At 49.6% G+C, this 27,620-nt stretch overlaps 1 protein-coding gene across 1 annotated transcript in view; it reads left to right on the plus strand.

Annotated features, from left to right (window-relative positions):
• Positions 1-706: 706 nt before the first annotated feature.
• The window catches only part of LOC119953217 (KN motif and ankyrin repeat domain-containing protein 1-like), a 106,952-nt gene continuing 80,038 nt past the window's right edge, over positions 707-27,620 (plus strand). Inside the window, exon 1 of the mRNA XM_038777241.1 lies at positions 707-905. The gene's annotated coding sequence lies outside the window, so the exon portion shown is untranslated. The remainder of the gene's footprint in view (positions 906-27,620) is intronic.

Below are 27,620 nucleotides of genomic sequence, written 5' to 3' on the forward strand. Positions count from 1 at the left end.
GGTTTGGTCCAGGCTCAAAACATATTCGAAAGCTAAAAAGTACATTTGAAAACACATGAACCATATATTCGCGAGATTTACAATACAACATTGTTGCTGCTGGTGCTCGTGATGTTTATGATGACTTGTACCAAGGTGGCTGGTCTGTTTGCATGACCCTCATATGAGCGGTGAGGATAAGGCTTCTGCCGTTAAATTCATTTACGGGATGCGGGCATCGCTGGCCAGGCCAGCATTTATTGCCCATCCCTAATTGCCCTTGGGAAGGTGGTAGTGAGCTGCCTTCCTGAACCGGTGTAGGTATGCCCACACGGTGGAGGGAATTCCAGAATTTTGACCCAGCAAAGGTGAAGGAATCAACAATCTATTTCCAAGTCAGGACAGTGAGTGACTTGGAGGGGAACCTCCAGGTTGGGGGGGGGGGGGGGGGGGGTGTTCCCACTGCATTTGGGAGGGGGGGGGGGGGGTGTTCCCACTGCATTTTTGGACCAGCCCACATCAGATACCCCCCCCCCCCCCCCGTACAGCAGGCAAATCTCACCACCCATCCATCAAAGGACCAATGTCATTCAACACTGGCCAACCCAGTTTGCAAAGAATATGGTGATGAGCCCAGCAACCTGGCTTACTCTGCCAGCTAGACTTATCCAGAGCTTCCGGAGAGTTTGGAATGACAATTCATAACAATGGTGAGGAGTTTAAGTCAGAAGCCGACTGCTTTGCAATCGCGGCCACATGTTGCAGGGATCAACAAACAGAATCATCGGGGCGTTGCAGTTCTCCTTGAGCTAAGAGAGGGCTCCTCCCTCCCCGGGACATCTGCTCTCCCCCAAGCTGCGCCTTTAACTCTCACTTCACACCGACAGCTGCTGCAAGTTCAGGAACACCAGCGTCCCTGGATGAAGGTAAACTGAACCCTGACCATTCTTTCCGTTAGGGAACAGGGGCTGGCTCGAATTATTTGGGTGAAGGAGTGAGAGTGAATTCATTAACCTTTTCCTGGGATGTGGCTGGGACCCGGCTTCTGAGACACCTACTGTATGAATCAAAAGAGCAACAATCAGCGAGCTTGGGGGGGGGGGGGGGAACGACGACCTGACAGCTCGTCCCGGAGGTGTCCTGAGTTTTAAACATACACAGGTTTCACTAAACCCCCCAGACATGGAGAGGAGGGAACGGTGGGATGGCGAAAGGGTGTCCGGGGTTACTGAGATCAGTAAGGTTCCTCTAAACTGATACAAATTCCAAATATGTAAAATCCCCGAACAAAATGCAAAATAACCGAGATATAAACTGTTGGTGCGCGTCTGGGAGCATTGCAACTGTCGCCCTGGTGTGTGTGTGCTGGTGAAGGTAGTGTAAACTGTAGCCCTGTGTGTGTGTGTGTGCTGGTGAAGGTAGTGTAAACTGCAGCCCTGGTGTGTGTGTGTGCTGGTGAAGGTAGTGTAAACTGTAGCCCTGTGTGTGCTGGTGAAGGTAGTGTAAATGGTAGCCCTGGTGTGTGTGTGCTGGTGAAGGAGTGTAAACTGTAGCCCTGGTGTGTGTGTGTGAGCTGGTGAAGGTAGTGTAAACTGTAGCCCTGGTGTGTGTGCTGGTGAAGGTAGTGTAAACTGTAGCCCTGTGTGTGTGTGTGCTGGTGAAGGTAATGTAAACTGTACCCCTGGTGTGTGTACGCGTGTAAAGGTAGTGCAAACTGTACCCCTGGTGTGTGTGTGCTAGTGAAGGTAGTGTAAACTGTACCCCTGGTGTGTGTACGCGTGTAAAGGTAGTGCAAACTGTACCCCTGGTGTGTGTACGTGTGTAAAGGTAGTGCAAACTACCCCTAGTGTGTGTACGCGTGTAAAGGTAGTGCAGACTGTACCCCTGGTGTGTGTACGCATGTAAAGGTAGTGCAAACTGTACCCCTGGTGTGTGTATGTGTGTAAAGGTAGTGTAAACTGTACCCCTGGTGTGTGTACGTGTGTAAAGGTAGTGCAAACTGTACCCCTGGTGTGTGTACACGTGTAAAGGTAGTGCAAACTGTACCCCTGGTGTGTGTACGTGTGTAAAGGTAGTGCAAACTGTACCCCTGGTGTGTGTATGTGTGTAAAGGTAGTGCAAACTGTACCCCTGGTGTGTGTATGTGTGTAAAGGTAGTGTAAACTGTAGTCCTGGTGTGTGTACGCGTGTAAAGGTAGTGCAAACTACCCCTGGTGTGTGTGTGTGTGTGTGTTGTGTGTGTGTGTGCTGGTGAGGGTAGTGTAAACTGTAGCCTTGGTGTGTGTGTGTGTGTTGTGTTGTGTGTGTGTGTGTGTGTGTGTGCTGGTGAAGGTAGTGTAAACTGTAGCCCTGGTGTGTGGGTGTGTGTGCTGGTGAATGTCATTTAGCACTGGTTGACACAAATGTTACCTCGCTTATCTCCCAGGCCATCGGAGTCTCTCGGGCGGCTGGGCTCTGGGCCAGGTGGCACCCTGGCTCTTCCACTATCACCTGGGCACCTTGGCACTTCCAGCTTGGCACCTTGGTACAGCCACCCAGGCACCCTGGTAGTGCCCTGGTGGCACTACCAGGCTTGCGGGGGCACTGCCATGGTACCCATACCAAGGATCGAGCCCCGGGGTGCCCTACCCTTATGAGGTGTGGTGAGGGGGCTCAAGGACCCCCAGCAAGTAATTTTGGCGGCAGGGGAAGGAGCAGGGGTTACAGGGAGACCGCAGTGGGAGAGCCGAGAGATCGGGCCGACATTTAAAATGCTGCTTATATTTTATTTACAAAATAAAGGGGAAGGCAGGGTAGCACAGTTACTTCACGACTCCAGGGTCCAAGTTTCGATTCCCAGCTGGGTCAATGTCTGTGCGGAGTCTGCACATTCTCCCCGTGTCTGCGTGGGTTTCCTCCGGGTGCTCTGGATTTCTCCCACAGCCCAAAGATGTGCAGGTTAGGTGGATGAGCCATGATAAATTGCCCTTAGTGTCCAAAATTGCCCTGAGTGTTGGGTGTGGTTGCCTATGGGGATAGGGTGGAGGTGTTGACCTTGGGTAGGGTGCTCTTTCCAAGAGCCTGGGCAGACTCAATGGGCCGAATGGCCTCCTTCTGCACTGTAAATTCTATGTGTGTGTGCTGGTGAAGGTAGTGTAAACTGTAGCCCTGGTGTGTGTGTGCTGGTGAAGGTAGTGTAAATGGTAGCCCTGGTGTGTGTGAGCTGGTGAAGGTAGTGTAAATTGTAGCCCTGGTGTGTGTGAGCTGGTGAAGGTAGTGTAAATGGTAGCCCTGGTGTGTGTGTGTGTGCTGGTGAAGGTAGTGTAAATGGTAGCCCTGGTGTGTGTGAGCTGGTGAAGGTAGTGTAAATGGTAGCCCTGATGTGTGTGAGCTGGTGAAGGTAGTGTAAACTGTAGCCCTGATGTGTGTGTGAGCTGGTGAAGGTAGTGTAAATGGTAGCCCTGGTGTGTGTGAGCTGGTGAAGGTAGTGTAAATGGTAGCCCTGGTGTGTGTGTGCTGGTGAAGGTAGTGTAAATGGTAGCCCTGGTGTGTGTGAGCTGGTGAAGGTAGTGTAAATGGTAGCCCTGGTGTGTGTGAGCTGGTGAAGGTAGTGTAAACTGTAGCCCTGGTGTGTGTGAGCTGGTGAAGGTAGTGTAAATGGTAGCCCTGGTGTGTGTGAGCTGGTGAAGGTAGTGTAAATGGTAGCCCTGGTGTGTGTGAGCTGGTGAAGGTAGTGTAAACTGTAGCCCTGGTGTGTGTGAGCTGGTGAAGGTAGTGTAAATGGTAGCCCTGGTGTGTGTGAGCTGGTGAAGGTAGTGTAAACTGTAGCCCTGGTGTGTGTGAGCTGGTGAAGGTAGTGTAAACTGTAGCCCTGGTGTGTGTGTGCTGGTGAAGGTAGTGTAAATGGTAGCCCTGGTGTGTGTGTGAGCTGGTGAAGGTAGTGTAAATGGTAGCCCTGGTGTGTGTGTGAGCTGGTGAAGGTAGTGTAAATGGTAGCCCTGGTGTGTGTGTGAGCTGGTGAAGGTAGTGTAAATGGTAGCCCTCTTGTGTGTGAGCTGGTGAAGGTAGTGTAAATGGTAGTCCTGGTGTGTGTGAGCTGGTGAAGGTAGTGTAAATGGTAGCCCTGGTGTGTGTGAGCTGGTGAAGGTAGTGTAAATGGTAGCCCTGGTGTGTGTGAGCTGGTGAAGGTAGTGTAAATGGTAGTCCTGGTGTGTGTGTATTGACCACCGGCTTTACTTTTACATGGTGCATCCATTAGCATTCCCAATTTTACTTGACATAGCCTCACCTGACACATTTGTGTCACTGGTTTCAATAAAGATACTATGCTAAATAAGAGCTCATGGTCTCGGAGTAACATATTTAACATGGATAGAAGATTGGTTAGCAACAGGAAGCAGAGAGTAGAGTTAAATGGGTATTTTTCAGGTTAGCAAGATGTGAGGGGTGGAGTTTCACGGGGATCTGAACTACAATCTATATTAATAACTTGGATGATGGGATCAAATGTGTGCTTACTAAATTTGCTGATGATACAAAGATAGGTAGGAAAATAAATTGTGTAGACTAGAGGACGTTATGAATCTGCAAAGTGACAAGGTGGTTTAAGTGATTGGCAAAACATTTGGCAGATGGAGTATAGTTTGGAAAATGTGAACTGGTCCACTTTGGCAGGGAGAATAAAAAAGCAGCATAGGAGGTCACAGCGCTCTGAGATACAGACAGATCCAGTTTTCCTGGTACATGTATAAGGAAAAGTTAGTATGTGGGTGCAGGAAAACAAATGGAATGTTTTTTATTGCAAGGAGAATGGAATATAAAAGTAGGGACGTTTTTCTACTGTATCGGGTATTGGTGAAACCACATCTGGAGTACTGTGTGGCCTCCTTATTTCAGAAACTATATAAATGGGTAGAAGCAGTTCAGAGAAGGTTCGCTTGACTGCTACTTGGGATGGGGGCATTATCTTATGGAGGAAAGTTTGGGCAGACTAGGCTTGAATCCATTGGAGTTTAGAAGATTAAGAGGTGATCTTATTGAAATGTATAAGATCCTGAGGGGGTTTGACAGGGTGGATGCTGATAGGATATTTCCCCTTGTGGGAAGACACCAGAACTAGGGGACATAATTTAAAAAAGAGAGGGCCAGGAATCTTTGGAACTCTCTTCCCCAGAGAGCTGTGGAAGCAGGGTCAATTAATATTTTTTAAGGCAGGGGTAGATAGATTCTTGAATAAGGGAGTCAAGGATCATCGGAGGTAGGTGGAATGTGGAGTTGTGCACACTGTCAGATCAGCCATGATCTTATTGAATGTCAGAGCAGGTTTGAAGGGGCTGAATGGCCTAATCCTAATTTTTATGCTTGTGTGTTCATAAAGGGCATGATTTTACTAAAACATTACAAAGTCCCATAGCACTGAGAAACACAAGGCAATAAAACTCCACTTGCGTTTGATAGGGGGCCTCAGCGGGGAACCCATGGCTGGGGCAGCACAGAGGCTCGTTTTGTACACCGAGGAGCTCTGCTCGCTGGAACTCATTAGTGTGGTGGGAGATGCCCGATCTCTGAGGCACCTGATGTGACCCCAACCCCCCACAAGCCCCAATGCACTATGAGAGGGTCCTCGGGAGCCCCGTAGCACCCAAGGTGGCACGGTGACACAGTGGTGAGCACTGCTGCCTCACAGCGGCAGGGACCAGGGTTCAATTCCAGCCTTGGGTCACTGTCTGTGTGGAGTTTGTACATTCTACTTGTGTCTGTGTGGGTTTCCTCCGGGTGCTCCGGTTTCCTCCCACAGTCGAAAGATGTGCAGGTTCGGCGGATTGGTCATGCTACTTTCCCCTAGGTGTGGTTACTGGGTTATGGGGATAGGGGGAGTGCGTGGAGGCTCTTGCAAAGGGGCTGGTGCACTGTCGATAGGCCGAATATCTTCTTCTGCAATGTGGTGATTCTATGACTCTATGTTTCTGTGATTGATCCCACGCCTCGGGTAACTTGGGAATTTTCACATTAGAGTGAGCCGAGCTGTCTCGCTTTAATATGCAGATTTGTCAAAAAGTGATGCCACCCACACTGGGCAGGATTTACATCGCAATATCTCGCTAGATCCCACGAGGTGTTGCAAGCGGAGTAGATCCTGGGAGCGGGGTCGCCCGGCTTCCATTGGCCAGGCTGCGCTACAGCGAACTGCTTTTCGGGCACAGCGTGGCCATAAAATCGCGCCCAAGACTAGGTTCATTCCTTCTCTAGGCCACCTCAAGCTTTTCCCTCTAACCTTCCCCACATAATCTATAGGCTTGTAAAACTGATGGTTGCCATCAATTAGCGGCTACTTAACCTTGTGTCCCTGGCCTTTTTTTGGCCTGGGAATGGTGTCACCGACGTTGAGTATGTTGGCACAGAGGGTAATGTGGTACAAGAAGATAAAGTTGGTGCATGCGAGCCCTTCACTGAGGTTCGTGAATACAAAAAACAATAGTGAGGTTTGAGGAGAAGCACAAGAGGCCTATGCATTCAGCATAGGGGGGGTGACCCCTGGGCCCGGTGCACAATGCAACAGCACAAAACAGCTCTCTGTGGAATGAATAGAGCAATTTATTAAAAACAAGCATGAAACAGTGAGGGACAATGTGCAGGGGGAGCCAAACATAGTGTGAGCTTGTCCAATTGTGAAGCTGTAGCCTGGTGAGCAGAACTCCAACGAACATTTTTTGTTCCCCTGCTCTGCACCTTCCACCTTTCATCGAGTGGGCCATTACGCAGGGGGTCAGAGGTGGCTTCTGGTCTCTTATATCTGTTCTGTAAAAACAGGAAGTGGAGTTGAAGTCAAGGACTTGCCCTGTGATTGGCTGGACTGAGGCCGGAATCTGGGTCTAAAAGGAGTTTGGTTGACATTTTTATGATGATTTGTTTGAATGGTTTTAGTTTCCACTATTTTTTTCAACATTTGACCTCCAGCGTCCCATCCGAACCAGATATGAGCTTCATAGAATGAAACAGGGCAGCAGGGAGTTATTCAGCACATGTTGGCTCTTTGTGAAAGAGTTGGCCAATGAGTCTCTTTTTGCCCCAATTCCTTTTTGAATATTACTATTGAATCTGCCTCGCCCTCCTTTCAAATTGAGCATTCCAGAACATAACAACTCGCTGTGTAAAACCTGGCTGTACCCTTAATCCTTGGCTCAGTTTGAACCACCTGCCAATGGAAACAGTTTCTCCTTATTTACTCTATCAAAATACCTCATAATTTTTAATACCTCTATTAAATCCCTTCTCTCCTTTATGAAGCAGCGCACCCTTTTCTCTACGTGCCTGAAGTCCCACCGTGGTTAGCATGTTGCTTCACAGCTCCAGGGTCCCAGGTTCGATTCCCGGCTTGGGTCACTGTGCGGAGTCTGCACGTTCTCTCTATGTCTGCGTGGGTTTCCTCCGGGCGCTCCGGTTTCCTATCACAAGCCCCGAAAGACGTGCGGTTCGGTAATTTGGACATTCTGAATTCTCCCTCTGTGTACCCAAACAGGCGCTGGAATTTGGCGACTAGGGGCTTTTCACAGTAACTTCATTGCAGTGTTAATGTAAGCCTACTTGTGACCATAAAGATTTTTAAAAAATATCCTTGGTATTAATTAAACTACCTTTGCCTGGACCGCCTACCTCCATCGTGACTATTTTACCCAAAGCTCCAGCGTAGTGTATCCTTCCTCTGCTGAAACTTATATGACTTGATTTTAGAAGTTCCTTGTTAGCCTCCTCCTTTCATAACCTTGATTTTAGTCAGGACACCGTTGCCCAGGTTCTCTCAGTGCATCTCCATCAACCACAAGTCCAAACCCTCCATGGTCTTGCCCACTCTATCTCTGTGAATCCGTCCACCTGATGCCCCACCAGTCCTCTGACCCTGTCTATTGAGCCCCACACCCATCACCCCACCATTGGTAATGGAGCCTTCAGCTGCTCTCGAGAACCCACCAAGCTTTCATCACCTTCCCCGCCATGTCTGCTTATTTAGATCTTCAAATGCATTTTTCTCTTCGGGATGTATTCTATGTTCAAGGCACTTTATAAATTCAAGTAATTGTTTAATAGGGACTATTTGAGCTTTCTTGTGAAACTGGTCGGGTGTAACTTAAGCTTCAGATGGAACAAATGAAGTCATGGGTTTGCTAAATAAATTTCCATATGAATAGTACATTCCCTTTAAACCAGCACAGTGTCCCTTTAAGACTGTGCGGTGCCACTTTAAGAATGGCAAGATATGACGTTATCTCCTCCAGGCTAAATAGAGTGAGAAATGTTAGTGCAAATGTCAGCAGAAAGGTAGGGGCAAGATAGGAAAGATACCCTGAGGGTATACAGGAATGGTTACTATGCACTTCCACCCACTCCAGCTTCACTCGATCACAATGAGCTGGTGTCGAAATATTACTTTGACTGTTTCCAGTTACAGAGGGCTGTGAGATTTAATGTTGGATAAATTGCTGAGAGAGTCTGCTTTATTCCGCTTGTTTTTGTCTCATTGTTGCCCCCCCCCCCCCCCCCCCCCCCCCCCCCCCCCCCCCCCCCCCCCCCCCCCCCCCCCCCCCCCCCCCCCAGAACACTCCTGCTGGGCTTTAGACTGGGGTAGAGTTCAGTGGGTGCAGGTGGCTCTGTGCCCAGCTTCTGCCTGTTCTATAAAGTGAATTTGCAGGAAGAGCAACAGATGGAATCCTCATGCCAACGACTGCTCTTCCGGCTCCATTCAGGGCCGCAGTCAGCTCTCTGACTGAGGAGAAGCTTGCGTTGGCTGTAGCCGTGGCTGAAATTCAGGTTGTTGACTGTTGTGTGGTGCACTGACACAGCACACTGGTGGAATAAACTCAAGCCTCCGGTTTTATCAGTGTGCAAGAGAAATGGTGGCTCTTTCCACTCTCAGTTGCAGAGGTGCACAGCAACATGGCAGCATTCATGTTAGAAAGAACAACTCTCCTTCCTGCTCCTATCAGGGGGAAAGACTGTCGGACACCGCACCCTTTGGCTGCACACTCACAGGACTCTTGGCAGGACAATGTGTTCATAACAACTGCTGAGACTCTGCCAGTGTTTTACTCTATTAGGTCTTCTTGGCTTTTAGATTGAAAAATAGTGACTAGCACACAACAGGGAGTCTGGGTGAGCTACTGATTTTCAATCATTGCAAATAAAATTCAATCCCAGGCTTCGCCATGTCCTTCTGTCCCCGGCTCGATCCTGTTCCTCAGTCTCAGGCCTTCAGCCTGTGGTTCAACTTCTCCCTCAGTCCCAGACCCTGTCCCTCAATCCCTAGCTTGTCCCTGTCGCTCAGTCCCAGACTCTGTCCCTCAATCCCTAGCTTGTCCCTGTCGCTCAGTCCCAGACTCTGTCCCTCAATCCCTAGCTTGTCCCTGTCGCTCAGTCCCAGACTCTGTCCCTCAATCCCTAGCTTGTCCCTGTCCCTCAGTCCCAAGTCCTGTCCTTCAGTCCCTAGCTCAGCCCTGTCCCTCAGTCCCTAGCTCAGCCCTGTCCCTCAATCCCTAGCGTGTCCTTGTCGCTCAGTCCCAAGTTCTGTCCCTCAGTACCTAGCTCAGCCCGTCCCTCATTCCCTAGCTCCATCCCGTCCTTCAGTCTCTCGTTCGGTCCTGTCATCAGTCCCAGGTTTTGTCCCTCCATCCCAAACAATGCCCGTCAATGCTTAGCTTGGCCCTGTCCCTCAGTCTCCAGCTTGCCCTATCCCTCAGCCTCCAGCTTACCCTGTCCCTCAGTCTCCAGCTTGCCCTGTCCCTCAGTCTCCAGCTTGCCCTGTCCCTCAGTCTCCAGCGTGCCCTGTCCCTCAGTCTCCAGCTTGCCCTGTCCCTCAGCCTCCAGCTTGCCCTGTCCCTCAGTCTCCAGCTTGCCCTGTCCCTCAGTCTCCAGCTTGCCCTGTCCCTCAGTCTCCAGCTTGCCCTGTCCCTCAGTCCCAAGCCCTGTCCCTCAGTCCAAAGTCCTGACCTTCAGTCCGTAGTTCAGCCTGTCCCTCAGTCTCCAGCTTGGCCCTGACCCACAGTCCTTAGCTCGGCCCTGTCCCTCAGTCCGAAGCTCTGCCCCTCAGTACCTACCTCAGCCCTGTCTCTCAGTCCCTAGCTTGTCCCTGTCCCTCAGTCCCTAGCTCCATCCTGTCCCTCAGTCCCTAGCTCTGTCCTGTCCCTCAATCCTTAGCTCGGCCCTGTCCCTCAGCCCCAAGCTCTGCCCTTCAGTCTCTAGTCGGCCCTGACCCTCAGCCTCAAATTCTGTCCCTTAGTCCCTAGCTCTGTCCCTCAGCCCCAAGCTCTGTCCCTCAGCCCCAAGCTCTGTCCCTCAGCCCCAAGCTCTGTTCCTCAGTCCCAAGCTCTGTCCCTCAGCCCAAAGCTCTGTCCCTCAGCCTCAAGCGCTGCCCCTGAGTCCCAAGCTCTGTCCCTCAGCCCCAAGCTCTGTCCCTCAGCCCCAAGCTCTGTCCCTCAGCCCCAAGCTCTGTCCCTCAGCCCCAAGCTCTGTCCTTCAGCCCCTAGCTCTGTCCCTCAGCCCCAAGCTCTGTCCCTCAATCCCTAGCTCTGTCCCTCAGCACCAAGCTCTGTCCCTCAGCCCCAAGCTCTGTCCCTCAATCCCTAGCTCTGTCCCTCAGCCCCAAGCTCTGTCCCTCAATCCCTATCTCTGTCCCTCAGCCCCAAGCACTGTCCCTCAGCCCCAAGCTCTGTCCCTCAATCCCTAGCTCTGTCCCTCAGTACCTAGCCCCACCCTGTCCTTCAGCCCCAAGCTCTGTCCCTCAGTCCCAAGTCCTGTCCCTCAGCCCCAAGTCCTGTCCTTCAGCCCCAAGTCCTGTCCCTCAGCCCCAAGTCCTGTCCCTCAGCCCCAAGTCCTGTCCCTCAGCCCCAAGTCCTGTCCCTCAGTACCTAGCCCCACCCTGTCCCTCAGCCCCAAGTCCTGTCCCTCAGCCCCAAGTCCTGTCCCTCAGCCCCAAGTCCTGTCCCTCAGTCCCAAGCCCTGTCCCTCAGCCCCAAGTCCTGTCCCTCAGCCCCAAGTCCTGTCCCTCAGCCCCAAGTCCTGTCCCTCAGCCCCAAGTCCTGTCCCTCAGCCCCAAGTCCTGTCCCTCAGCCCCAAGTTCTGTCCCTCAGCCCCAAGTCCTGTCCCTCAGCCCCAAGTCCTGTCCCTCAGCCCCAAGTCCTGTCCCTCAGCCCCAAGTCCTGTCCCTCAGCCCCAAGTCCTGTCCCTCAGTCCCAAGCTCTGTCCCTCTGTCCCTAGCTCGGCCCTGTCCCTCAGTCCCTAGCTCAGCCCCTCAGTCCCTAGCTCAGCCCCTCAGTCCCTAGCTCAGTCCCAAGCCCTGTCCCTCAGTCCCAAGCCCTGTCCCTCAGTCCCAAGCCCTGTCCCTCAGTCCCAAGCCCTGTCCCTCAGTCCCAAGCCCTGTCCCTCAGTCCCAAGCCCTGTCCCTCAGTCCCAAGCCCTGCCCCTCAGTCCCAAGCTCTGCCCCTCAGTCCCAAGCTCTGCCCCTCAGTCCCTAGCTCAGTCCTGTCACTCAGTCCCAAGCCCTGTCACTCAGTCCCAAGCCCTGTCCCTCAGTCCCAAGCCCTGTCCCTCAGTCCCAAGCCCTGTCCCTCAGTCCCAAGCCCTGTCCCTCAGTCCCAAGCTCTGCCCCTCAGTCCCAAGCTCTGCCCCTCAGTCCCAAGCTCTGCCCCTCAGTCCCAAGCTCTGTCCCTCAGTCCCAAGCCCTGTCCCTCAGTCCCAAGCTCTGTCCCTCAGTGCCAAGCTCTGTCCCTCAGTGCCAAGCTCTGTCCCTCAGTCCCAAGCTCTGTCCCTCAGTCCCAAGCTCTGTCCCTCAGTCCCAAGCTCTGTCCCTCAGTCCCAAGCTCTGTCCCTCAGCCCCAAGCTCTGTCCCTCAGCCCCAAGCTCTGTCCCTCAGTCCCTAGCTGAGCCCCTCAGTCCCAAGCTCAGCCCCTCAGTCCCTAGCTCAGTCCTGTCACTCAGTCCCAAGCTCTGTTCCTCTATCCCTAGCTCAGCCCTGTCCCTCAGTCTCCAGCTTGGCCGTGTCCCTGAAGACCTTTTGACGGTCCCTGGCTCCTGCAGGATATAACATTTTATTGTGGTCACTGCTGCACATGCAGGAAGAAGCATATTGCACTTATGACACCTGACAAAGCAAGGTTTACACTGGACAAGAACGTCAGAGTTTTGAAGGATCCTGATTTATTTGACTGATGGAGATATTTGTCATGTTCTGATCACCCACGTAACATGTGTCATAGAAATGGACAAAAGCTTTGTTCACCATTTTTCTTGTGGTTAGTGCTTTGTCACTGGGTGAGTGCCAGTAATATCCAATTGCATATTGATGCCAAGTCTTGATTTTACCTAAGCTATCCTGAGAAGGTGGTGCTTTGGATAACTGATGAAAGCAGTAATCGACAAAGAACAAGACTGGTATCTCACTTGCTTGGTTAGCTAAGATCTGTTGCCGCGTCTGGCCCACACAAAGAGACAACGCTGGAAATGCACAGCAGGTCAGTGAGTAAAAGAGACATTAAGAAGTTGTGAGGGGGCGATGCTGACACTCAAGTCTTGCTCGTGTTGCCTAGTGAAAGCATTCCATCTGCATGATGGAACCTTTAGTGTTCGGCCTCACCCTGTATTTGAATCTTTCCTTGAGAAATTTGTCCCTCATGTAGTTTTCTGCTGCTTTTTTTGTTGTTGTTGGGAATGTTGTGGGCGATCCACTGCAGCTGTTACAAGATGTAACATTTGGGAATGTGAACTTTAATCTGAGACTAGCAAGGCAGGCAACAATGGGGCAATTAGAGAGGATGCCAGATTTTTAACAGTGAAAGTTCCCAAAGTGGCAGAGAATCAATAGTTGCCTTCATCCAGCCCACAGTGGTGACTTGTGAGAGAGACAAATGCAGAACTCTGTGTCGACAGCCAGCCTATGTAGCCAGAAACAGCACAAGAAGCCAAAGAATGGACTGGCTGTAAAGTATTGTGAGCTGACCGCTATGTTGACTGCTGGTTGAAATAGTTATCAGTCTCTGGGATCTCTAATTGGCGCACATTTCAACTTATTTTCCAGCAGTGCAATTAAATGATCACAATACTGATTGAAAAATTCCGATTGGGATCAGGTTTGTATCGGAAGTAGAAAAATCTCCTCTTTTAAAAGTTGTTACAGATTTATTGGGAAAAGGAAGAAAGTTATTCAGAGCGTGTGTGTGGTGTATGTGTCCCATGTATGGAGTTGCCTATCCACTCCTCAAATGTCTCTGGGTGATTTTCCGGCTGTGTTGTGCCCGGCGCAAATCCTGCAATGTCGGGAAAATGCTGGATGATCCCTGAAATGGGATTTGCGCCGGGCGCTAAACATGTTGCAATGCTCCCAGTCACTCCCAGCAGACATAATCAGGCTCATGCAACCAGGATCTGGCGGATTCTCCCAGCTCCTGCAATTCTCCCACTCGCCAGCACGGCGTGAAGACTGCGCGAATCACTACGAACTGAGACCGGGGGTAATGACCATGCTGAGGGGAGGGTCTCAGAGGCCATTGTCGCCCCAGGTGCACTGCTAAGGGACGGGGCATGAGGAGGGTGGGGCATTTGGCAAGCCCAAGCAGGGTGTCGCTCACATTGAGGGGGCGGTGTTACCAGCGATTGTGGTGGAGGGTGTGCCTGACAGCAGCGATTATGGTGGGGGAGGAAGGGAACCTGACGCCAACGATTGAGAGGAGGACTTTTGCCAGCGAGAAGGGGGTCTGTAGCGTTATTCTGAGATTGCAGTGCCCTATAAAAATGGCACCTTGATATCTCTGCAGCCAGATATGGTGTATTTAATCACTGCGCCTCTCAATGCCGGTGTAAATAATGGCCCCCCTCCCCAAAAGATGACAAAGTGCTGGAGGATCGTGATCGGAATTGCACCAGAACAGCCGGCGTGATTTTCACGCAAAATGACAGTTCGCGATTTTTGGGGAAAAGTCAACTCCTCATTGTCTCCATTTTCAGTAAGTGGCCATGCTACAATGCATATATTTGGTCAAAGTTTTGTGGCAGGATCTATTTGTGGAATACTTCCTAATTCCCTGGGAAAAGAGGACCACCTCCGAAAGAAGGGACAGGCATTGTGGGAATTGGAGGTGAGCTGGTGATGGGTAATGTTGTCAGGTTGTTTGGTGTCTCATTAAAAGTCTTGTATTTTTTAACATAAACTGTTGATCAGTAACCCATAACTATATACAATTCCACGGTACAGCTCTGCAGTGATGCTGTCACCGTGTTGGCTCTTTCCAGACTCTGCTACACACAGTCCACCACCATGTGACTCGCTACATCATACCATCAGTACTGTTCTCCAGTCCCACATTAAACCTTGGTCTGCTGAATACCCTTATACCACAAGTAATCACCGTAAGACTTGACTGGGGTGACTAGACTGAGAGAGTGAGGGTAGAAATGTGCAGGAGATCCCTGTAGGGTAACTGTTCATGAAGGTCTACAAAAAAGAACAATGAGGAATTGATGTTGAGATCTGGCTCCCTCAAGGTTAGCAGTGGGAATGGCTCAAAGGTATAAGAATACCAGAGGTGGTGGTTAAACATCACGAGGAGTGGAGAGTGTTTCTTTCAAAGATTCTTACTCCTGAGAGGAAATCACATAAAAATACATAATATAATGAAGCAGGGTCAGCGTGACTTCATGAAGGAGAAATAATGCTTGAAAAATGTATTATAATTCTTTGAGGTGGTAATGAGCAGGATAGATAAATGGGAACCAGTGGGTGTAATATGCTTAGATTTCCAAAAAATGTTTGATAACGTACAGCACAGAAGGCTACTTAATAAGATAAGAACCCATGGTTTGGGGGACAGTATATTAGCATGGATAGAGGATTGGCTAAATAATAGAAGACAAAGAGTTTGGATAAGAGGGACATTTTCAGGATGGCAACCTGTAACTAGTGGAATGCCACAGGAATCAGTGCTGGGGCCACCATTATTTACAATATACATTAATGACTTGGATGAGGGAAGTGAATGTACTATTGCCAAGTTTGCAGATGACACAAAATAGGTGGAAGGCAGGTGGTGAGGAGTCTGCAGAGGGATATAGACAGGTTAATTGAGTGGGCAAAAACTTGGCAGACAGAATACAATATAGCAAATGTGAAGTTATGCACTTGGTAGGAAGATTAAAGGAGCTGAATATTATTTAAATGGAGGAAGACTGCAGAAAATTGAAGCACAAAGAGATTTGGGGGTCCTCATGCATAAATCACAAAAATCGAGTATGCATGTTCAGCAGGTACTTGTGAAGGCAAATGGAATGTTGGCCTTTATTTCAAAGGGAATGGAGTATAAAATTAGGGAAGTTCTGCTAAAGTTATACAAGGCATAAGTTAAACCACACCTGGAATACTGTGAACAATTTTGGTCCCCTTGTCTAACGCAAGATAGAACATAGAACATAGAATAGTACAGCACAGCACAGGCCCTACAGTCCTCGATGTTGCGCTGAGCATTGTCCGAAACCAAGATCAAGCTATCCCACTCCCTGTCATTCTGGTGTGCTCCATGTGCCTATCCAATAACCGCTTGAAAGTTCCTAAAGTGTCCAACTCCACTATCACAGCAGGCAGTCCATTCCACACACTAACCACTCTCTGAGTAAAGAACCTACCTCGGACATCCCTCCTATATCTCCCACTCTGAATGTTATAGTTATGCCCTCTTGTAACAGCTACATCCACCTGAGGAAATAGTCTCTGAACGTCCACTCTATCTATACCCCTCATCATCTTATAAACTTCTATTAAGTCGCCTCTCATCCTCCTCCACTCCAAAGAGAAAAGCCCTAGCTCCCTCAACCTTTCCTCATAAGACCTATCCTGCAAACAAGGCAGCATCCTGGTAAATCTCCTTTGCACCCTTTCCAATGCTTCCACATCCTTCCGATAATGAAGTGACCAGAACTGCACACAATACTCCAAATGTGGTCTCTCCAGGGTCATGTACAGTTGCAGCATAACCCCGCGGCTCTTAAACTCAAGCCCCCTGTTAATAAACGCTAACACACTGTAAGCCTTCTTCACGCCTCTAACCACTTGAGTGGCAACCTTCAGAGATCTGTGGACATGAACCCCAAGATCTCTCTGTTCCTCCACATTCCTCAGAACCCTGCCGTTGATCCTGTAATCCACATTCAAATTTTTTCTACCAAAATGAATCACCTCGCACTTATCACTTAAACTCCATCTGTCATTTTTCGCCGCCGCTCTGCATCCTATCAATGTCTCTTTGCAGCCTACAACAGCCCTTCACCTCATCCACTACTCCACCAATTTTGGTGTCATCAGCAAATTTACTGACCCACCCTTCAGCCCTCTCCTCCAAGTCATTGATAAAAATCACAAATAGCAGAGGACCCAGCACTGATCCCTGTGGTACACCGCTGGTAACTGGTCTCCAGTCTGAAAATTTTCCATCCACCACCACCCTCTGTCTTCTATGTGATAGCCAGTTACTTATCCAATTGGCCAAATTTCCCTCTATCCCACACCTCCTTACTTTCTTCATGAGCCGACCATGGGGAACCTGATCAAACGCCTTACTAAAATTCATGTATGCGACATCAACTGCTCTACCTTCATCTACACGCTTAGTTACCTCCTCAAAGAATTCAATCAAATTTGTGAGGCAAGACTTACCCTTCATGAATCCGTGTTGACTATCCCGGATTAAGCTGCATCTTTCCAAATGGTCATAAATCCTATCCTTCAGGACCTTTTCATTAACTTACCGAAGTAAGACTAACCAGCCTATAATTACCAGGAACATTCCTATTCCCTTTCTTGAACAGAGGAACAACATTCACCACTCTCCAGTCCTCTGGCACTATCCACGTGGACAGTGAGGACCCAAAGATCAAAACCAAAGCCTCCGCAATCTCATCCCTTGCCTACAAAAGAATCCTTGGATATATCCCATCTGGCCCAGGGGACTTGTCGTCCCTCAGGTTTTTTCAAAATTGCTAATACATCCTTCCTCAGAACATCTACCTCCTCCAGCCTATCACATTCTCATCCTCAAAAACATGCCCCTCTCCTTGGTGAACACTGAAGAAAAGTATTCATTCAACGCCACCTATTTCTTCTGACTCCATGCACAAGTTCCCACTACTGTCTTTGACCTGTCCTAACCTCACCCTGGTCATTCTTTTATTTCTCACATAAGAGTAAAAATCCTTGGGGTTTTCCTTGATCCGACCCACCAAGGACTTCTCATGCCCCCGCCCAGCTCTCCTAAATCCTTTTTTTAAGCTCATTCCTTGCTACCTTGTAACCCTCAAGCAACCCAACTGAACCTTGTAAACTGGCATTGGGAGCAGTCCAAAGACGTTTCACTAGGTTGATCCTGGGTATGGAGGGATTTTCTAATGAGGAAAGGTTGAGTCGGTTGGAACTCTACTCATTGGAGTTTAGAAAAATAAGAGGCAACCTTATTGAGGTATATAGGATTCTCAGGGGGCTTGACAGGGTAGATGCTGAGAGGAAGTATCCTCTTGTGGGAGAGTCTCGGACCAGAGGGCATAATCTCAGTGTAAGGGGTCACCCATTTAAGACAGAGATGAGGAAAAATGTCTTCTCTCAGAGGGCAGTAAATCTGCAGAATTCTTCACTGCAGATAGCTGTAGAGGCTGGGTTGTCAAGGATGTTCAAGGCTGAGGTAGGCAGATTGTTAATCAGTAAGGGAATCCAGAGTTATGCAAGGAAAGTGGAGTTGAAAATTATCACCATATCAGTCATGATCTCATTCAGAGTGGTGCAGTGGTAGCATTGCAGCCTCATGGCGCCGAGGTCCCAAGTTCGATCCCGGCTCTGGGTCACTGTCCATGTTGAGTTTGCACATTCTCCCCGTGTCTGCGTGGGTTTCGCCCCCACAACCCAAAGATGTGCAGGGTAGGTGGATTGGCCACACTAAATTGCCCTTTAATTGGTAAAAATGAATTGGGTACTCTAAATTTAATAAAAAAAGGTCATGATCTTGTTAAATGGCAAAGCAGACTCGATAGGCCGGATGGCCAACTTCTGCTCCTACGTGTTATGGTCTTACAGTTTTATGCAATGTGAGAGAGTTCTTCACTGCTTCACTTAACCCTGAGGACATCTGATGAGACCGTGGTTCATCTGATGTAACACTGACCTGTTGCCTAATACAGACGCAAACTTTCGATGAAATACACAACGCTGCAGTGCAGAGCCCCGACCATTGGATGGGCCCCATACGGAGAGGTGACTTTCGTGGTCGGAATATCATGAGAACTCAATCACGGCCTTGGTGGCTCTAAAGTTGCTGATAGGCTCAATCTAGCAGCAGACAATTCAGAACAACATCGGGCTCTGATTGGTGGACTCCCCTTTAGAGCGGGAAAACAGTCTGTCGGACGTTGAGAGGTCGTGGAGACTTAGAGCAGTTCAGACCCAGATCTCTTGAATTGGTGTGAAGTTTCTGAACTTTCATGAAGTAAAATTGCAAAGCAGTAGCCAGGTTCCTGGTATTCGGTCTGGCGGGCAGCCAAAAGTGAGATCACTGACCTAACATTGGGAAGCGAGCCCGCAAAGCCTTCAGCGAGGTGAGGAGAAGGCACTAAGCAACGGCTGTTGAGGAAGTAGCAGAGCGACTCTTGATCTCCAGTCTGGGACTGAGGAGGGTGGGTGGGCAACCAACCAAATAGAACAGAGTGCAGCAGGCCAGATAGCCAGCAGCAACAGCAGCCAGGCAGCCAGCCAGGAGCACACACGGTCAGCAAGGCTCGCGGCCCGGCCACCTGAGCAAGTGCTGAGGTGAGCAGTGACATAATTGGGGGCGGGGCTTGCACCATTGGGGGCTGGGCTCGACATAATTGGGGGCAGGGCATGAGGCCTTTGGGGTGGAGCTTGACATCATTGGGGTGGGACTCGACGTCACTGGGGCAGCCACGTCACCAGGGGGCGGGGTTTTATGTGGGGCCCCCGCATAGAGGGAGAGTGCAGAGGTCCCCAAAAGTGCGAGCCTGCCTCGGGCCTGATGGGTAGGCAAACCTTAAACTTGAAGTTCCAATTGGTCAAATTGAAATCTTCTTTGGTTGAGACCCTGAATAGTTGGATCAAGATTTGAAACGAAAACCTCTGGAACGATCCTGAGAGGAATCTTCGGCATTTTCCTTCCAGAATCCTTGGGACATCCTTGTGATTTGTTCATTTTATCGTTGTCTATGTGCCATCGATGATAGGAATTCCATTCCAAATTCATACATTCTGTTCACTTGTCTGCTGAGCCTGTAAGGCCTGCTCAATATTGTCAACCTTGCTTTTCGCATTCTGAGATATTGTACTCGGCTGTGAAGTGTTTGATAGTAGGATCGGTCCAGAACAATGTACTGACAAACTGTGGCATGAGGTAGTGTGTGGTTTATGTCACATCAACCTGCTATTAATAGTTGCACCCCGCAGCTTGCTTACGATTAGATTCTGAAATGTTACTCTTGAAACCTCCTTTATCCTTGATAATAATGCTCCCGCCCCTTATTTTGTAGATTATCCATCTTTGACTGTTAGGCATTGAGAGGGCAACACAAAGAAAATCACTAATGGCTCAAAAGGAATTTGGACCAGTGCCAATCTAACACAAGGCATTGCTTGGTTTAAAATAAACATTCAGGTACATTGGAACGTTTTTCATTCTCACTGAGTCACCAATTGACTAGAACCGTGGATGTAAATCTAGCACGACGACATCATTTAAGCGTAAAAAATAATATCACTGGTGCATTCTGGAAAGGTTATGCCGCATTTAAGAATTAAAATGCGCGGCATGATAAAACTGGGTGGTTAAGTCAAAACAGATTTAGGGGTATTAATAGATGTCCTACTTCACACAATATTGTGGCGGGCAGTAAGGGGAATTGACGCTCAAACTATATCACTCTCTGCTCAGGCCGTACCTTCAGTAATGTTCCAGTCACTGAGATAAGGAGCAGAAATGTGTGCCTGGAGGCTGTGCTTGGGAAGCATCAAAACTGATCCATATCGTGGATAGCTGAGTTACGAAGAAAGACTTGAGATAAAAAAAACATTCCACGCTTGAACCAAAGTGATGGAGAGGGACCCTCATAGAAGTATAGAAGATATTAAACAGTTTAGGAAAGGTGAATCTGGAAAACTGCTTCGAGTTAGACCGTGAGCAAATTGGTGGGGTGCACAAACAAATTAAAGTCAAATTTAGGACAGTTAGCAGAATGCCAGTCACATGAAAATTGACCGACCTGTGGGATGGATTCTAGTAGAGTAATAGAGGCCAAACTCCTGGCATGAAATACAAAAGGCCAACATGCAGGCACTCTAATTAATTAGGTCGGCAAATTGGAATGATGGCCTTTATTGCAAGGAAGACGGAGTGTAAAACTAGGAATGCCTTGTTACAACTGTACAGGGGGTTAGCGACATCAAACCTAGAGTACAGTTTTGGTCTCCTTATTTAAGGAGGGACATACTTGGAATCCATTCAGAGACAGTTCACTCGGTTGATTCCTGGGATGGAGGGGTTATCCTATGAGGAAAGCTTGAGCAGATTGGGCCTGTGTACATCGGAGTTCAAAAGAATGAGGGCTGATCTTATTGAAAGATAGGAGATTATGAGGGGAGTTGATAAGGGTAGGTGCTGAAGGTAGAACAAGGGGGCACAGTTTGAGAATAAGGGACCAAGCATTTAAGTCGGAGGCGAGAAATAATTTATTCTGTCAGAGGTTTGTAAATCTCTGGAGTTGTCATCCACAGAGTGGTGAGCCACGTATGGCTACGTAAGGCTGTTGTATATATGTTCACTATTGTTCTACTGTTCTATTACTATCATTATCTCCCCTGTTGTATATACTTACTGTTATTGCTGATCTGTTATTGGTTGTTGCTGTTATACTGTTGCAATGTTGTTATTGGTGCTGCTGTTGGCTCCGCCTGTGGCTCCGCCCCTCTGAGGAGGTATAAAGCCCACGATCTGGGGCAGTCTTGCACTGCGGGAGGAGCTACAGGTTGGCACACTTTTAGTCTATTAAAGCATCGGTTCACTACTACTCAGCGTCTCGACTGAATTGATGTCCATCACACAGAAAGCTAGAGGTTGAGTCATTGAATAAATCCGAGGCTGGAATCGACAAACCCCCAATCAATAGGAGGTCAAGGATGGGGAACAGGCAGGGAGATGGAGCTAGGGCCAAGATCAGATCAGCCATGATCTTATTGAATTAAGGGCAGGCTCAAGGAGCTGAATGGCCTACTTCAGCTCCTGGTTTTTTCTGTTATTATTTTCTGTTACTATGATTAAGATTTGATTGGATGGTCTTTCGGGCCTGCACGATAATTTGCATGGATGAGTGAAGATCAGTCAAATTGTTTTTCTCATCTGTATTTCTGAATTTTGATTCTAGAGTTGTCCGCAATCCAGCTGACCCCTTTCTGCCAGTAATTAATGAACGGCTTTATCTTCATGGACTGGATTAACAGCTGCCCCACCTCCCTGTACCTGTTCCACACCACCCCCAAAAATCGAGGGGGAGCCCGCCTCGCTACAGCCAGGTCTTCCACCCTTCATATATATGGGAAACTCCTGCTTCAGAGAGCTGCTTCCCAATCAGAGGTCAGCATCTCTTCAGTGCCACTGGAGAGTGGTGGCCACTGCCAGTACTGCAGCCAGGTTGAGAGGAGGCGTGCAGCACTGGGTGAGTCTCGGGTCTCGCCAGGGCAGGCTGGCAGAACCTGACGAGGCAATGTGGCGAAAGGCCACAGCAGGAGGAACACTTGTGGGAGGGTGGTGGTTGAAGGGGCAGAGGTGGTGGTGTTACTTCTTGGGGTTGGGGAGCCCTCTCACGGGTTCGTTAAGGAGGGACCTTCCTCCTGCTCACCACCAGCCCAAGCAGGGAAACCTACCCACCTGGTTACTTGGTGCAGGCCTCTCCCATTGCCGGTTAAATACTGACCGTGCAGGGAGTGACCCACAAGTGGACATTGATTGCCTTCTTAAGGTCCTGAGTTGACCCACTGGTGAATGGGGTAGGGGCAGGTGAGTAATCAGCGGGCATGGTTGCTGCTGTATTTAACGTGCCCCCCCCCCCCCCCACTGTGTCAAGCCCGCCAGTGGGTTAGCTTTAAATCAGCCCCATGTGTGTACGTGTATTTGTTTTAAATAAAAATCCATGTGGCATTGAAAAGCTTTGTCTTTCACACAAGCAACTTGGAAAAACTGAAGGTTAATTTGGCATATCATTTCCACCCTTTTGTCTGTGGGAACTTTGCAAAGTGACTGACAGAAGGATGTGTGAGAGCTGCTGCATTGTTTTAATCCCAGATGTTTCCTTTAGAGGGCGGAACTGAAAACAATTGGAATCGGTGACCCTGTGCTTGTGACTGGGAAGAGCTGCAGCTCATTAACAAAGGGACCTATCTGTGGCCGAGAGTGCAATTTGATTCAGTGTAGAGGGTGAAGAGCCAGACGTTGTGAACACTTCTGTCCAGTTGCCATGTGCATAGACAGCATTGTTTTCACCAGAGTTTTTAAATCACAATTTCCACATTGGAGCAATTGAACACAGAGTGCATTAAAGAAAGTTTGCTGCTTTACTGATTTCAGTGAAATAGTGTATCCACACTGCAGAAAATGGTGACATATAATTTCCATCTTTAGATGCAGGATGTTACTACTCCAGCTTCTAAGCCATGTTTCAAATGTCCACAGGTTTCTATGCATTATTGTAGGCCAGATTTCACCCCTTCAAAGTCTCTTCCACTCTGTTTAGACAATGAAGGTGATGCTCATTCTGAGCTCTTGCCGCTGCCAAGTGGCTTGTGGGAACCTAATCAAAATCAGATAGAGGGGCAGTGGAACATTCAACTATGAAGAGTATCACAGGCAGGTCTGATCGTGACCCCCACCTCCCATGGTCACTGGACTCGTAAACCAGAGACCTGGACCGGGATTCTTCCCTACCCGGCGGGGCGAGGGGGTCCCGGCGTGATGGAGTCGCGTGAACCACTCCGGCGTCGGGCCGCCCCAAAGGTGTGGAGGTAGGGGCCAAGCCCTAACATTGAGGGGCTAGGCCCGTGCCGGAATGGCTGGCGCTCCGCCGGCTGGCGTGGACGGCCTTTGGCGCCATGCCAGCCGGGGACGAAGGGACTTCGCCGGCCAGCGGAAGTCCGCGCATGCGCCGGAGGGTCAGCAGCTGTTGACGCCATCCCCGAGCATGGGGAGGGTGTCACTTCCGCCTCTGCCATGGTGAAGACTATGGCGAAGGCGGAAGGAAAAGAGTGCCCCATGGCACAGGCCCGCCGGCCGATCGCGGGCCAAGCCACCATGGGGGCACCCCCCGGGGTCAGATTTCCCCGCGCCCCCCCCAGGAGCCCGGAGGCCGCCCGCCCCGCCTGCTCCCGCCGGTAAGGTAGGTGGTTTGATCCACGCCGGCGGGAGAGGCTTGTGTTATGATGTCTCTGGTGCTCCTTCTAGTGTCTATCTAGTCTACGTGTTTTGCTAGGCTACGTGGTCCAGTCCAGCTGACTTCGGCCCATCGTGGGCCGGAGAATTGCCGGAGGGGCACGCCGACCGGCGCAGCGCGATTCCCGCCCCCGCCGAATCTCCGGTGCCAGAGAATTCGGGACACGGAGGGGGGTCGGAGAATCCTGCCCCTGAGTTCAAATCCCACCACGGCAGATATAATGAAACTGGAATCCAATAAAATCAGGAATTAAAAGTCTAATGATGATCATTGTCGATTGTTGCGAGAAACCATCACTTCTAGGGAAGGAAATCTGTCATTCTTACCTGGTCTGGCCCACATGTAACTCCAGACCCACAGCAATGTGTTTGACTTTTACATACTCTCTCAAATAGCCGAGCAAACCACTCAGTTAGAACATAGAACAGTACAGCACAGAACAGGCCCTTCGGCCCTCGATGTTGTGTCGAGCAATGATCACCCCACTTAAACCCACGTAACCCGTATACCCGTAACCCAACAATCCCCCCATTAACCTTACACTACGGGCAATTTAGCATGGCCAATCCACCTAACCCGCACATCTTTGGACTGTGGGAGGAAACCGGAGCACCCGGAGGAAACCCACGCAAACACGGGGAGGACGTGCAGACTCCACACAGACAGTGACCCAGCCGGGAATCGAACCTGGGACCCTGGAGCTGTGAAGCATTGATGCTAACCACCATGCTACCGTGAGGCCCCACAGTTCAAGGGCAATTCGGGATGGCCGTTAAATGCTGGCTCAGCCAGCGACGACATGAATGAATTTTCGAAACATGGCTGCAGGAGAATTCCGTCCAGTAGGAATGTCTGGATAATAACCGGAAACAGGAACCCTGGTTGTTTGTTTTCGCTCCACTCCCAAGGGGCTGGCAGCCAATTCTAGAATCCTGCTGCCAGTCCAGTCCAGTCCAGTCTAGAATCCTGCTGCCAGTCCAGTCCAGTCCAGTCTAGAATCCTGCTGCTAGTCCAGTCCAGAATCCTGCTGCCAGTCCAGTCCAGTCCAGTCTAGAATCCTGCTGCCAGTCCAGTCCAGTCCAGTCTAGAATCCTGCTGCCAGTCCAGTCCAGTCCAGTCTAGAATCCTGCTGCCAGTCCAGTCCAGTCCAGTCTAGAATCCTGCTGCCAGTCCAGCTGACTCTGGGTGGAATCTGGAAACCCCCCCCACTCCCGGACTCTGACACACTTTTCCAATGGTTCACTTTCTCAGGGCATGAAGTTGTCTTTCATTCTGCAGACGCTTTATCCTGTATGATGCACCCACTAATCACTGACAACACAGCACCCCCGCCCCCAGCAATTTGGCTGAGATTGTGCATAATTTGTGAATCTTTGCAGTTTGCATACGTTTAACTGTGAAGTGTTCATTTAATGTTCGTACCAATGGCACTTTCACGCAGTGTCACTTTCCTATTTGGATCTGCTTCCTGTACATCTCTGTGTTTCCTGGCCGAAGCCTCACAGTCCTGCCATATAAAGGTCAATTAGCAAGAGGGAGGAAAACTGTAAGGGGGGAAAAGAAAATGTACAAACCTAGAAATCCTACAGCACGAAAGGAAGCAATTCAGCCTGTGGTGATATGCATCACTGTAAATACACAAGGGGTTAATGTAAATACACGTAGACTAGATAAACACTAGAGGAAGCACCAGAGGAATCATAACACACAGATAGTCAACCAATAGGTCAGTAAGATAGGACACGACCAATGGGCAGTCAAGACACACACAGAGGTGACACTACCACAGGTGGGCATTACACCAACCCATATATAAGGACAAAGCACACATGATCTTCCTCTTTCCAGTGGAGACACTCAATGAGTACACAGGGTTGATTGAACACATCACACCCACCACCTGGATTGTAGCAGACTGGTTCGTCAGTCTGAGTAGCTATCGCAGGATTAACAGGAGAGTCGAATCCAAGTAGGAGAATCGTTAACAGTTTAATAAACGTGTTAAAGCTATCTCCAAGTCTGAACCTTCCTTTGTCAGAGTGCACATCAAGGAAGCAGCTTATGCTACATCAAGAGCATAACAAAACACAGCCCATTGTGTTCCTACTGAAGGAAAAAGAGCCTCCTGCTTTCCAGCTCTTCCTCCATTGTCCTCTAGGTTACGGCGCCTCAAGTGCATATCCAGGTAGTTTTCAAATGTGATCAGGGTTTCTGCCTTTACACCCCACACCCTCCCTCCCCCACCAGCTTTAACACATTGAGATCCAGACTCTCACTGTCCTCTGTGAAGAATATACTTCCTAACTCTTCTGCCAATGACTTTAAATTTATGCCTCTTGGCTGCTGACCTCTCCGCTAAAGGAAATAGATCCTTGTGTGCTCTATCTCAGCCTGTCATCATTTTGTACTCCTCAATTCAATTGCCTGGCCACACCCTTGCTTCCAGTTGTTTCATGTAGCTAACATAGCTAACATCCTCCATTCCTGCCAACATCCTCATGAATCTCCTCTGTATCCTTTCTAATACGATCACATCCCTCCTGTAATTTGGAGACCAGAGCCGAAGACAGTACTCTAACTGGTGTTTTACATAGTTCCAGGGTAACCTCCCTGTGTTCTGTGTCTCAGCCAATGACAGCCTCCTGAGCCATTGTATCTATCTGTCCTGCCATCTTCAGGCATATGTGGACATGTGTTCCTTTACACGTTTTAGAATCCTGACATTTATTGTCAATTCCATTGCCTTGTTTGTCCTTCACAAATCCGTTACCTCACATTTATGGAGATTCCATTTGACGCTTTTCTGCCCACTTGATAACTTTCCTGCAGTCTACATCCTCCTTCCTCACTATCAACCATATAACCTATTTTTGTGTCATCTGCAAACTTTTTTTTAATAAACATTTTATAGAGGCATTGATGGTTTTGTTACAGTAACTTAAGACACAGTGTACATACAATTAGAAACTTAGTGCAAAAACTGTCTTCCTCTCTCACAGGTCCCACCTTTTCTAACCACCTACTCTAAACTAAACAACCCCCCCCCCCCCCCCCCCCCCCCCCCTTCTGCTGACGGTTCATTTTCCCGAAAGAAGTCGACGAACGGCTGCCACCTCCGGGCGAAACCTGGCATTGACCCTCTCAGAGCGAACTTGGATTTTCTCCAAACAGGGAAAGCTAGCCATGTCAGTCAGGTAGGTCTCCGACTTTGGGGGCTGTGAGTCCCTCCAAGCTAATAATATCCGTCTCATGGCTACCAGGGAAGCAAAGGCCAGAACGTCTGCCTCTTTCTCCTCCTGGATTCCCGGGTCTTCCGACACTCCGAAAATCGCCACCTCTGGACTCGGCGCCACTCTTGTTTTCAATACCTTGGACATGACATCCGCAAACCCCTGTCAGAATCCCCGAAGCTTCGGGCATGTCCAGAACATATGAACATGGTTCACTGGTCCTCCCGCACACCTTGCGCACCTGTCTTCCACCCTATGTTGTGGATGCATTGACTCTACTCAACGCATCCGCCCAGAGACCGTCCTCGATCTCTCCACCTAACTCCTCTTCCCGTTTGTGTTTCAGCTCCTCGGTCTAGGTTTCCTCTGACCCCATAAGCTCCTTATAGATGGCCGAAACCCTGCCTTCTCCCACCCAGACTCTGGAAACTACCCTATCCTGTATCCCACTTGGTGATAGGAGCGGGAAGGTTGAGACCTGCCTGTGTAGGGTCTCGCGCCTGCAGGTACCTAAATTCATTCCCTCCCGTCAGTTCAAATTTCTCCTCCAACTCCCTCAGGCTGGGAAAGCTCCCCTCCATGAACATATCGCCCATCCTCTCGATCCCTGCTCTCTGCCATCTCCGGAACCCTCCATCTAACCTCCCTGGGCAAATCGGTGATTATTGCAAATTGGGGACCAGACCGATGCTCCCTCTGCTCCCACATGTCTCCTCCATTGCCCCCAGACTCTCAGGGCCGCGACCACAACGGGGCTGGTGGACTAGCTTGCCGGCGGGAACGGCAGAGGCGCCATTACCAATGCCCCCAAACTAATACCCTAACAAGATGCCGCCTCTACTCGCTCCCACACCGACCCTACCCCCACCATCCACTTCCTAATCATGGCTATATTCGCCACCCAGTAATAATTACTAAAGTGCCTGTCTACCC

Source organism: Scyliorhinus canicula, chromosome 18 (genome assembly GCF_902713615.1).
Source record: "Scyliorhinus canicula chromosome 18, sScyCan1.1, whole genome shotgun sequence".
Classification (NCBI taxonomy): domain Eukaryota; kingdom Metazoa; phylum Chordata; class Chondrichthyes; order Carcharhiniformes; family Scyliorhinidae; genus Scyliorhinus; species Scyliorhinus canicula.